Here is an 11,193-nt window from a genome sequence, read left to right as displayed (position 1 = left end):
CTACAGGACTGCCTGGAATACAGCCATAAAAATACAGCCAGAATCTATTTCCCCTCCTCCATGCTCTTCTGGGGGGTGGGGTGGGAACTGAGTAGTCCTACGTTATAAGCCATATGGCTTTTTCTTTTAAGGAATGATCTTCCTAGAGTGCATCCAGCAGTCTAACACAAAGGAGAAAAAAAAAAAATCAGATGCCTCTTTGTGTTAACTTCTGTATCACAGAATTGATCCCTTGTTTGTTATCATAAGCACGTGTTTCCCTGAAATTTCCTGTTTTTTAGGTGATTTGTGAATTGAAAATTTTGTCTGTGGAAGGAAAAGCACATTATTGAAGCCATAAACAATAGAATGACTACAGCTTTAATCCTTTGAATAAGGCTTTGTTTCTCATTGACTGAAAACTTCCTCAAGGAAGGAAAGCTAGGAACATTCAGGAAGGATTTGTATTTTATGTTACAACAGCTTTGTGAAAGGAGAACATCACTGAGAAGCCTTAGAGTCCCTTTTCAGTTGATGGGCATCAGAACACTCAGCGGGGCTGGGCACAGGCTGCATATGGTGGTACCGCCCACCAAAGCCTTCCCCGTGCACTGCCAACTTGGTTTTGTTATTGTTATACTGACACCAACAGACGTTCATCCTGTACTGGAGTTCCACATATTCCCAGGACATAACTAGGAACAGGTGCACCCTCAATTTCTCTCCGGTTGTTTGCGTGGATCAAACGTTTTCCTAATATATTCCATGAGGCATATAGTGGATATGCCTTAATTCACGGATTACTCATTAATTAAACAGATGTAATTACAATTGCGAAGATAGCCATCATTGATTGATCTCTTAAATTGCTTTACATTACACTTCTGTCTCTTACTCCAACAGCATTTTCATTTATTTTGTGTAACAATACTAATTTTCTAAAAATCATATGAAGTCAGTGAATTGAATCTTTCTTACAATGTGTGTGTGTGTGGGGGGGTGAGCTCTGTGGATAAAAGAAGCCGGTTTTAAATCCCAAAATGCTGATGTGGCCATTTCTGCTTTGTGCAGATTCTATGCCGCAGGCATAAATTATGGAGCTCAGTGCACAGGCTGTCAGGCCCCGTTGCAGAAGTCAAAAGGGTCTCATGGACACCTGCCCCTTCCAACCCTCTGAGTGATATCATCCTCATTGATTAATCCCCACTGAGTGAAGAATACTACACGCACCCCTGATGGCCGTCAGCCCTTAGGATTTTGCCTCAGGTGTGTGTCTGGGGACGTAATTTAGATATTCAGCATCCTGAGAATTACATTTCAGGTAGCAAATCCTAATTACAGGTCTCCTCCATCAGTGACTTTCCAGAGACAGAAGGTGCACCTGAGGTTAGGCTTTGGTCTTTGTTAGCCTTAATTAGGGAAGGCAACACCTCTTCATTATGAGTCCCTCTCTCTAGCACTACCTGTGCCAGCGGGAGCAGTCAGTCTCATTGTACCCCGTAAGACACAATGGGGAAAAGAGACCAGTTCTTGGCTGGGAAAACCAGGATCTGTTTCCAGCACTTTCCAAAGCTGTGCCTGCTTTGTCTTAAGTCAGGGAAGGCCTCCAAGTTACTTTCAGTAGAAGAAGATTTAAAAGGATGTTTCCGTATTAAGGTTTTTTTAGTCTTTTGTCTAAGCATGGACCCCCTTGAGAGTCTGTTGATAATTATGAGTCATCTCCCCTCAAAAATGCATGTGCACACAGACATGAACAATGTTGCCGATAATCTCAAGGGCTTCATGGACCTCAGAAACCTGAAAAGCTCAGAGCCTCTGATGGAGACTTAGACACTTTGTAAACTTACAGATGTCAGTTTCGTACTACATATCTCTGAAGCATCTAGAGGATGAAACTAAAATAAGAAAGAACATTTCTAAAATAGATGGTGGTAGTTGTCTTTTCCCCGAGCAAATATAGGTTGCTTCAAAAAGTCTGCAGAAATATGGAACGAACAGATGAGTTTATTTTGGTGCGAAAAAAAAAAATTTTTTTTTTTTGGACAGGCAGAGTGGATAGTGAGAGAGACAGAGACAGAGAGAAAGGTCTTCCTTTTTGCCGTTGGTTCACCCTCCAATGGCCACTGCGGCCGGCTCATTGCGCTGATCCGAAGCCAGGAGCCAGGTGCTTCTCCTGGTCTCCCATGCGGGTGCAGGGCCCAAGGATTGGGCCATCCTCCACTGCCTTCCCCGGGCCATAGCAGAGAGCTGGCCTGGAAGAGGGGCAACTGGGATAGAATCCGGTGCCCCAACCAGGACTAGAACCCAGTGTTCCGGCGCCGCAAGGCGGAAGATTAGCCTGTTAAGCCACGGCGCCGGCCGAAATTTTTTTCTTATTACACATTTTCCCTGAATTTTTTTTTTTAAGAGCTCTGCCCTTTGCAGCTTACATTCTAAGCCTACGTGGTGAGTTCATGGCCTTATAGATAATAACATACACTGTGTATGTAAATAACGCTACCCTGGGCAGGCGCTGTGGTGCAATGGGTTCAGCCACTGGGTAGGATGCTTGCATCCCATATTACAGTGCCAGGTTCAAGTCCTGCCTACTCTGTGCTTTCATTGCAACTTCCTGGGAGGCAGCAGATGGCCCAAGTACTTGTGTTCCTGAAACCCATGTGGAAGACCTGGATGGAGGTTCTGGCTCCAGGCGTTGGCTCAGCCTGTTCCAGGGACAGTGAACCAGAGGATGGAAGAAGGAATTCTCCCCGCTGCCCTAAAACTCTGCCTTTCAAATAAATAAATAATAATCTCTTCTCAGCCTTTTGGCTAAGATCAAGAGTAGTGTCTGTTCTTAACAAATAAATAAATAAATCTGTTTTAAAAATTGCTAGCCAGATGGTTGCTTGATATATATGAGGCCAATAAGACTGACATATTTCTTACAAAAAAGTACTCGAGACTATTCTACTCCACATCTAATGACACGGAGTCTCAGAGAAAAAAGCAACTTTCTCATAGCCACGCAGCAAATAAGCGGCAGCGATGGGACTCTGACCCAAACTCTGACCGTCTGGCTCCAAAGGCCTTGCTCTGAACACACCGTGAGAATACAGGCACTCCTAAATTTTATAATTAACTTTTTCGTTTCCTTCGGAGGCCCCGGGCTTGTTATCAAGCAGGCAGGAAGCAGGCGGACTTCAAGGGCCACTTGAAGTAAAATGACACCCCGCTTGCAGTAACAGCTCCAACTCTCTGCCCAGGAGGGAGCTGAGGGCAGCAGCGCCGTTGGGAATGGCGCTGGGGAGCGTGCCCTGCCTGCGCTTCCAGCCTGACGGGCACAGCGCTGGCTGCCCCGGTCACGGTGTACCGTGGGCGGTGCTGATGGGGACTGAGGCCGGAAGCGAGGTGGCTGCACACCGCCCCTGCCCAGCCTGGCGCCGTTCCAGCTACTCCACTGCTCCAGGCCCCTCGTGGCCTGGCTGTCGCTCTGCTGCCCTCTGCGGTGACCGCAGGGAGTGAGGGCCCGGGAATGCCCACGCGCTCTGTCCTGCCTGGAACTGTGAACGCAGCAAGAGGCCGATGTGGAGACCCTTCTACCATCAGGCTTTTCTAAGGGTGATGGTAGCCTGGGACGCAGCCCACCATCTACAGTAAGTGAACCCAGTGCTCCAGGGACTTTCTTAATCAAAGTAGGATCAAGTAACATTTAGATATCATACTTTGGGACCAGTGCTGTGGGGAAAGGGTGAAAAGGTTACCTGCAGCGCCAGCATCCTATTTGGGCACCATGGAGCGGCACCTGGCCGCTCCACTTCCATCCAGCTCCCTGCTAAAGCGCCTGGGAAAACAGTGGAAAGGTGGTCCAAGGCCTTGGGCCCCTGCTCCCAAATGGGAGATTGAAAGGAACCTCCTGGCTCCTGGTATCTGCCTGGCAGGGCCATTTGGGGAGTATACCAGCAGATGAAGGGTCTCTCTCTCTCTCTTTGTCTCTCCTCTCTTTGGGTAACTTTACCTTTCAAATAAATAAAATCTTAAAAACAAAACACAAAACACAAGCATGTAATACTTGAGGATCCGTTTGATGAACTTGAGGCATTGTTTAGGCGAGGCAGGCATCATAGTGACTGAGCATGGGGCTTTGGGTTTGATACTTAGGTTCTGATGGTGATTCCATCACTTCCAATCTCCTTGGCCTATCTGGGTCTTCACTTTCCCATCTGTAAAATGGGATGATAACGTGACAATTTTTAGCTTCTTGACTAATTTCTTCTTTACTTTCCAAGCTTTCAGGTGCAGATGCCAAAAGTTAGATTGGCACTGAATTCACTTTTATTCAAATACTTTAAAAATATCTTTTAAATATTTACTGAAAAATTAACATAGTATGTATTTCTCTTATCTGTAGGTGCCCTGGTCTACTTGTACTACTGTAATAAAATACTTGAGCCTGGGTAAATTTAAAAAAATAAATAAAATAAAATGGGATGATAATGGTACCTAGCTCAATAACCTGTTCTAAAATTTAAACATACAGAGAAATATATGACACTTCAAACAGTGCCTAGCCTATCGTGATTATTCAAAAGGTGTTAAATACTCTTATAATTATTACTTGGGCATTGTCATCATCACTGAATGATGGGCCCCTTTGTTCATAAAGCCTGAAGGTGATTGTGAAGACTCAAGAGCTCTGTGGCAGTGGAAACAGCAAGTCTCACCACTCAGTTGGAAAATGGTGAGAACAGCCAGTAGGTGGCTGGTTGCAGCATCTATGGGAACAAGCCTGCCCACAACTAGGGGAATAGTGAGGAGCTAGGTTTCCTTGACAACATTTGGACTGAGTGACACAGGAAAATCACAGTTTCCTGCTACAGTGAAGAAGTAAATGGAACCAAATGTTTTAAGTTTAGCACAACTTGCGCGTACATGACTTAGATAGGGTTATTTCTCAGAGTAAGGCAAAATAATTTCTTCATGGGCAAAATCGGATTTACAACCATGAATAAAAATAGATAAAAGGGGGACAGCATTGTGGTGCAGTGGGTTAAGCTGCCATTTGTGACGCCGGCATCCCATATGAGCACTGGTTTGAGTCCCAGCCATTGCAATTCCAATCAAGCTCTGTGCTAATGCTCCTGGGAAACCTATGGAAAGTGGCCCAAGTACTTGGGCCCTGGCCACCCACGTGAAAGACCCAAGATGAATTTCCTGGCTCTCGGCTTTAACCTGGCCCATCCCTGGATGTTGTGGCCATCTGGGGAGTAAACCAACAGAAGGAAAACCTCTCTCTCTCTCTCTCCCCCTGTCTCTGGGTCACTCTGCGTTTAAATAAATACGCAAATCTTTAAAAAAAAAAAAAAAAAACTTTTAAAAGACACTAGGTTAGAGAAAATAAATAGGCCGGCGCCGTGGCTCAGGGCGCCGGATTCTGTCCCGGTTGCCCCTCTTCCAAGGCCAGCTCTCTGCTATGGCCCGGGAAGGCAGTGGAGGATGGCCCAAGTCCTTGGGCCCTGAACCCGCATGGGAGACCAGGAGAAGCACCTGGCTTCTGGCTTCGGATCAGCTTAGTGCGCCGGCCGTAGCATGCCGGCCGCGGCGGCCATTGGAGGGTGAACCAATGGCAAAGAAAGACCTTTCTCTCTGTCTCTCTCTCTCTCTCTCACTGTCCACTCTGCCTGTCATCAAAAACTAAATAAAATAAAATAAATAAATTTTAAAAAGAGAAAATAAATAGCCATAAAAATCCATCTCTAAAAGAACCTTCCCTTTGAAAAAAAAAAAAAAGGTAGATGATAAAACCACATACGCTCTGAATAGTGACAATGGTGAACTTATAGTGAAAACCTGAAGGGTACTAAGTTAGGGTGAGCAAAGCAAAAAACAATAAAAGGGAACCTGGGTAATGACTAGGGAGAGCCAGACAAGAGCCCATGAGAGTCTTGTAATTGCAGTTCGAAGGTTTTGACTTTGTTAGGAAAATGGTGCAGTCTTATCTATTGTGGGGATCTTCACCCTGACTCCATCCTAGGCTCTAGCCCCTGCAGCTATTGTTGGAAGCCAGGTGGCCACATGACCCATGGCCCAGTGTCAAGCTCCACCCTCATCCTAATGGGATTTGCTGCTCCTGCTTCCCTGCCTGACCTCCAGCAAAGTTTTAAAAGGACCTGGCCGGCGCCGTGGCTCAACAGGCTAATCCTCCGCCTTGCGGCGCCGGCACACCGGGTTCTAGTCCTGGTTGGGGCACCAATCCTGTCCCGGTTGCCCCTCTTCCAGGCCAGCTCTCTGCTGTGGCCAGGGAGTGCAGTGGAGGATGGCCCAAGTGCTTGGGCCCTGCACCCCATGGAAGACCAGGAGAAGCACCTGGCTCCTGCCATCCCGCAGCACGCTACCGTGGCGGCCATTGGAGGGTGAACCAACGGCAAAAGGAAGACCTTTCTCTCTGTCTCTCTCTCACTGTCTACTCTGCCTGTCAAAAATTAAAAAAAATAAAAAAAATAAAAATAAAAGGACCTGTTCCTGAACACATGGCTCTCTCTTGTCTTCTCTTCTCTCGTCTCCTTCTCTCTCTTCTCTCTCAAGCTCTCATCTCACTCTCTCTTGTTCACTCTCTCCTCTCTGCTCTCTCTCAGCTTCTTTCTCTCTTACTCTCTCTTTTTCCTTCTTTGCCCCTTCCCTCCAGTCTGCTGGGTTTTCCCCAATAAACCCTTTCCCTTACTCCAGTGTTTGGTGTGTTTTGTGATGATCTTACAGACTTTCCCTCACCTCTTCTCTCATGTATAGGTAGTCTTTTAATACATATCACATGCTTTACCTTTGCTTTGTATTTTATTTTGCAGTTCACTGGGGACATGATTTTTTAAGGCTTTATAGAATTTCTAGCTATAACTGCAGTGATATATGGAATTACAAAATAAGACTGAAGATAATCTAACCAAATGAATTATTATTTACCTTGAGTCCTGACTCAAGTTCTGACTCTCCAGTTCTCCACAGTTGTAGAAAGTCTGGTCTTTGAGATAAGTTAGAGATGGATAATGTTATAAAGGGAAAAGTGGAAAAGATTGTGGTTGATTTTTGAATGTTAGGGAGAAGAGAAGGCAGTAAGAAATGACACCAAGATTTGGGGCCTAGGTGATAAATGAATGGTTATGTTTCCTAGAGTGATTAAGGAGGCGAATGGAAGGGAAGGAGAGCTGTGTATTGCAAAGGAGGATTACAAAAGCAAGTTTGAGCCTGATGGAATATAGTAAGGGAAAGTAGCAGCATCCAGCATTTTCAGAACATCCTGATATCCCTGGCCTACTTCTATTTCGGAGAGGGTCCCACTCATTCTCACTTTATGAGACTATAACTTTTTATTATTCATTTTACTATTTGTCATTTATTGAGTTGTTTCTACCCAGTATGTTTACAACTCACATAAAATACTGAACACAATCAAAGGTACAGAAACAAGGCTGGGAAATGCAACTTGCCCAGCGAAAATGTCATTAGTATCTGGTGACAGCTGCATACTGTAAAACAATTGGAATTGCCTCAGATGGAAGGCAGATGAAAAACAAGGGAAATGAGTATCTCGATGCCTTGATGGAAAGTTTTTTTTTAATAGGAGGTGGTTTTAAATGGGCCATCAGGGGAGGAGGATAAGTTGTCCAACTGAGAAACGAGACAATCCATCAAGAACAGAATGCAGAGCAGAAAAAAGTCGAGTTCTCATGGGAACAGGATATAAAATTGATGACAATAGGCCGTCGTAGAGGATGAAGAGCAACATAATAATGTGTGTGATGTATTATTTGCATAAACACCAAAGAACTTGGCACCATCTATATTTTCCACATCACAATCATAAACCAGGAAGTAAGGGATAAAGGGACTTCAAGCAGCCAAAACCGGGATTGGAATATTCAGCTTAACTCCAGGGAGTCCTCAGGTCCTCACTTTAGAAGTAATTCCAGTAAGCTTGGCTATCTGTTTTTCCAAATTCAACCACTTAAAATGAGATGCGGAGTCAGGATTTACATGCTATCTGCTGTAATAGCTCCCACTATTGCTGGATGATAGCCCCGTATGAAGCGCTGTTCCAGATTCCATCCAGACTCATTCACCACCATGGCAGCCTAAGAGGTAGGAAGTGGACTTACTCCCATTTTATAGATGAGGAAACTGAAACATAGCAGGTTTTTCAAAGTATCTCAGACTACACAGCTGATTAAATGGTAACGTTGGGATATGAACCCAGGGCAGTCAGGGTCCTACGTCATTAACAAGCAGACCAACTTTTTGGAAATCGAGTATGTATAGAAGGGCTTTTAAAATGCAAATTTTTGGGTTTTTACCCTCAGAATATCTAATCTTGTAGGTCTGGACTGGGGCAAAAGATTACATTCTGACAAGCCCCTAGGTGTATTAGTTCACTACAGCTGCTGCTGCTGCTGCTGCTGCTGTTTCTTCTTTTTTAAGATTTATTTATTTGAGAGGCAGAGTTACAGATAAAGGCAGAGAGAGAGAGGTCTCCCATCCACTGGTTCACTCCCCAGATGACAGCAACTGCCGGAGCTGCGCCGATCCAAAGCCAGAAGCCAAGAGCTTCTTCCAGGTATTGCACATGGGATGCAAGGGCCCAAATAGTTGGACCATCTTCCACTGCTTTCCTAGGCACACCAGCAGAGAGCTGGACTGGAAGTGGAAATTGTACTCAATTTGTACTCTATTACTCAAATTGTAATGTGATTTACAACCTACAAACTATTTCTAGATTTTTCCACGTAGTATTTTTAGACTCTTATTGACTGTGAGTAACTGAAATCTTGGAAAGCAAAACTATGCATGGGGGACTACTGCATCATTTTCTTGTGGGTCCTGCAGAAACAGACATCTGGATTACAAGTTGTTGTGGTTTGTCATCACCTGGTTTAGACCAATAGATTAAGGTTATATAGATGGTAACATTGCGAGAAATTGCTGAAAGTTATGTGAAAACTGTCTGTATGCTTTTATTGTATAATCTTGGTTTGTTAAGATCTCTTTGAGGGGCCAGCGCTGTGGCATAGTGGGTAGAGCCACCACCTGCAGTGCTGGCATCCCATATGGGCACTGGTTTGAGTCCCAGCTGCTCCACTTCCAATCCAGCTCTCTGCTATGGCCTGGGAAAGCAGTAGAAGATGGCCCAAATCCTTGGGCCCCTGCACCTGCGTGGGAGACCCAGAAGAAGCTCCTGGCTCCTGGATTCGGATTGGCGCAGCTCTGTCTGTTGCAGCCAATTGCGGAGTGAACCAGCGCATGGAAGACCTCTCTGTCTCTCTGCCTCTCCTCTCTCTCTGTAACTCTGACTTTCAAGTAAATAAATAAATAACTCTTTTAAAAAAAAGATATCTGAACTTTATTGTGTTCCTTTAAGTCTATCAGCTCTTACATTGGCACCATGATCTTTTAATCAAATGGGGCTTTACATTTTATTTTTAAATTTTTTAAGATGTATTTATTTATTTGAGAGGCAGAGTTACAGAGAGAGAGATGGAAAGACAGAGAGGAAGAGAGAGGGAGAGACAGAGAGAGAGGTCTTCCATCCATTGGTTCACTCCCTAAATGGCCATAAGGGCTCAAGGACTTCGAATAATTTTTCACTGATTTCCCAGGCACACTAGCAGGGAGCTGGATTGGAAGTAGAGCAGTTGGGACTTGAACCGATGCCCATATGGCCACAGGCGGAGGCTTAACCTGCTATACCACAGTGCTGGCCCTTACAGCTTCATCCATAGCAAGGTATCACACACTGAGTGGCTTAACCAGGAGAAATTTATTTTCTCACAGTGCTAGAAACTAAAAGTCCAAAACCAAGATTTTGTTTTTTTCTAAAGCCTCTCTCTTGGGCTTGTAGATGGCTGCCTTCTCCCTATCTTCATGAAGTCTTCCCTCTGTGTGTTTTATCTAACTTCATCTTCTATTAAGGATACTAGTCATATTGGATTGGAGCCCACCCCAATTATCTCATTTTACCTCAATTACCTCTTCCAAGACCCTATCTCCAGGTATTGAACACATGGATTGGGAAGGTGGAGATGGCAGACTGGGGGAGACACCACATTTCAGCCCATAACACTGTGCTAATGTTGATATTGTAGGCCTGGAGACCACAACTGAGAACCACTGGACTAAGCACTATCATGTACTGGGGACTATCCTGAGCATTTTTATGTTTGTTTTCTCATTTCAATTATTATGTCACTTAATCCTTATACAAGTAAAATACTATAATTCTCATTTTCTTGAGAGAACTGAGAATCCAAGACATTAAGTGAGTTTTCTGAACTTGTGCAGCCAATGCAATAGACACTGTTGGCTGTCTACTCAGTGCCCAGTCTCCCTTTCCCCCTTACTAACAGAACTTGATTTTGTTTATGTTCCCCCCTACCATGCATCCATATGTTTCAGTGGAGACAATACCCCATGTCACCCCTGAAACCCTGTTGCATACCTGGTTAGTATGTTGATCCCATTTCTCTTGCCAATAAATTGTTCAAACATAGGCATGTAGTTCCATCCTGGCCAAAGAGGTGTCACAGAAAGCTTGCTGCAAAGATCTGGTGGAGGGATTTCCATGTTTAAGAAAGGGGCAGAAGCAGGTGGGGGGTCTCTCCCCTTCTCTGACATTTTTGTGACTGGATGTGATGCCTGAATTAGTGGCAATCATTTTTCTACCAACTGACAATGAAGCCTGTAGAACTGAAAGAAGGAAAGTGCTGTGTGGTCCGTGATGTCTTAGCTGAAAGTCTGCATTAGTCAAACCTGGATTCTCCCTTGTTCCAAATTTCCTACCCATATGAGCTGTATATTCCTTTACTTTTTGAAGCTGTCTGAGTCAGGGTTTTTCTTCCTCACAGCCAAAGGCATTCTATTTGATTCAGCTGGTAGGAAAGTTATGATTTAAATTAATGCTGACAAGAAAGAAGTAATAGCTATATTCGGTGTGATGGCAAGGCTGGAGCCAGAATGCATTTGCAATACAAAAACTTAAAAAGCTTGGCCACTTACAATAGGATAAATATAATTCCTCTTATGTGAGTTATCCAGACTAGTCAAAGTCAAGGAAACAGAAAGGAGAATGATGATGGGAGAGACTGGGAAAAGGAGAAATTAGTTATTGTTACATGGTATCTAAGTCTCTATTCTGAAGCTATAATAAAATACTTGAGGCTTATTGCTTTATAAAGAAAAGAAGTCTGTTTGGTT

At 44.3% G+C, this 11,193-nt stretch overlaps 1 pseudogene; it reads left to right on the top strand.

Moving 5' to 3' along the window:
* Positions 1–2,767: 2,767 nt before the first annotated feature.
* On the top strand, positions 2,768–2,898 carry LOC133768815 (U2 spliceosomal RNA; annotated as a pseudogene).
* Positions 2,899–11,193: the final 8,295 nt, after the last annotated feature.

Source organism: Lepus europaeus, chromosome 1 (assembly GCF_033115175.1).
Source record: "Lepus europaeus isolate LE1 chromosome 1, mLepTim1.pri, whole genome shotgun sequence".
NCBI lineage: Eukaryota > Metazoa > Chordata > Mammalia > Lagomorpha > Leporidae > Lepus > Lepus europaeus.
Note: the sequence above shows the minus strand (reverse complement) of the source record. Positions and strands in the feature narration are given on the sequence as shown.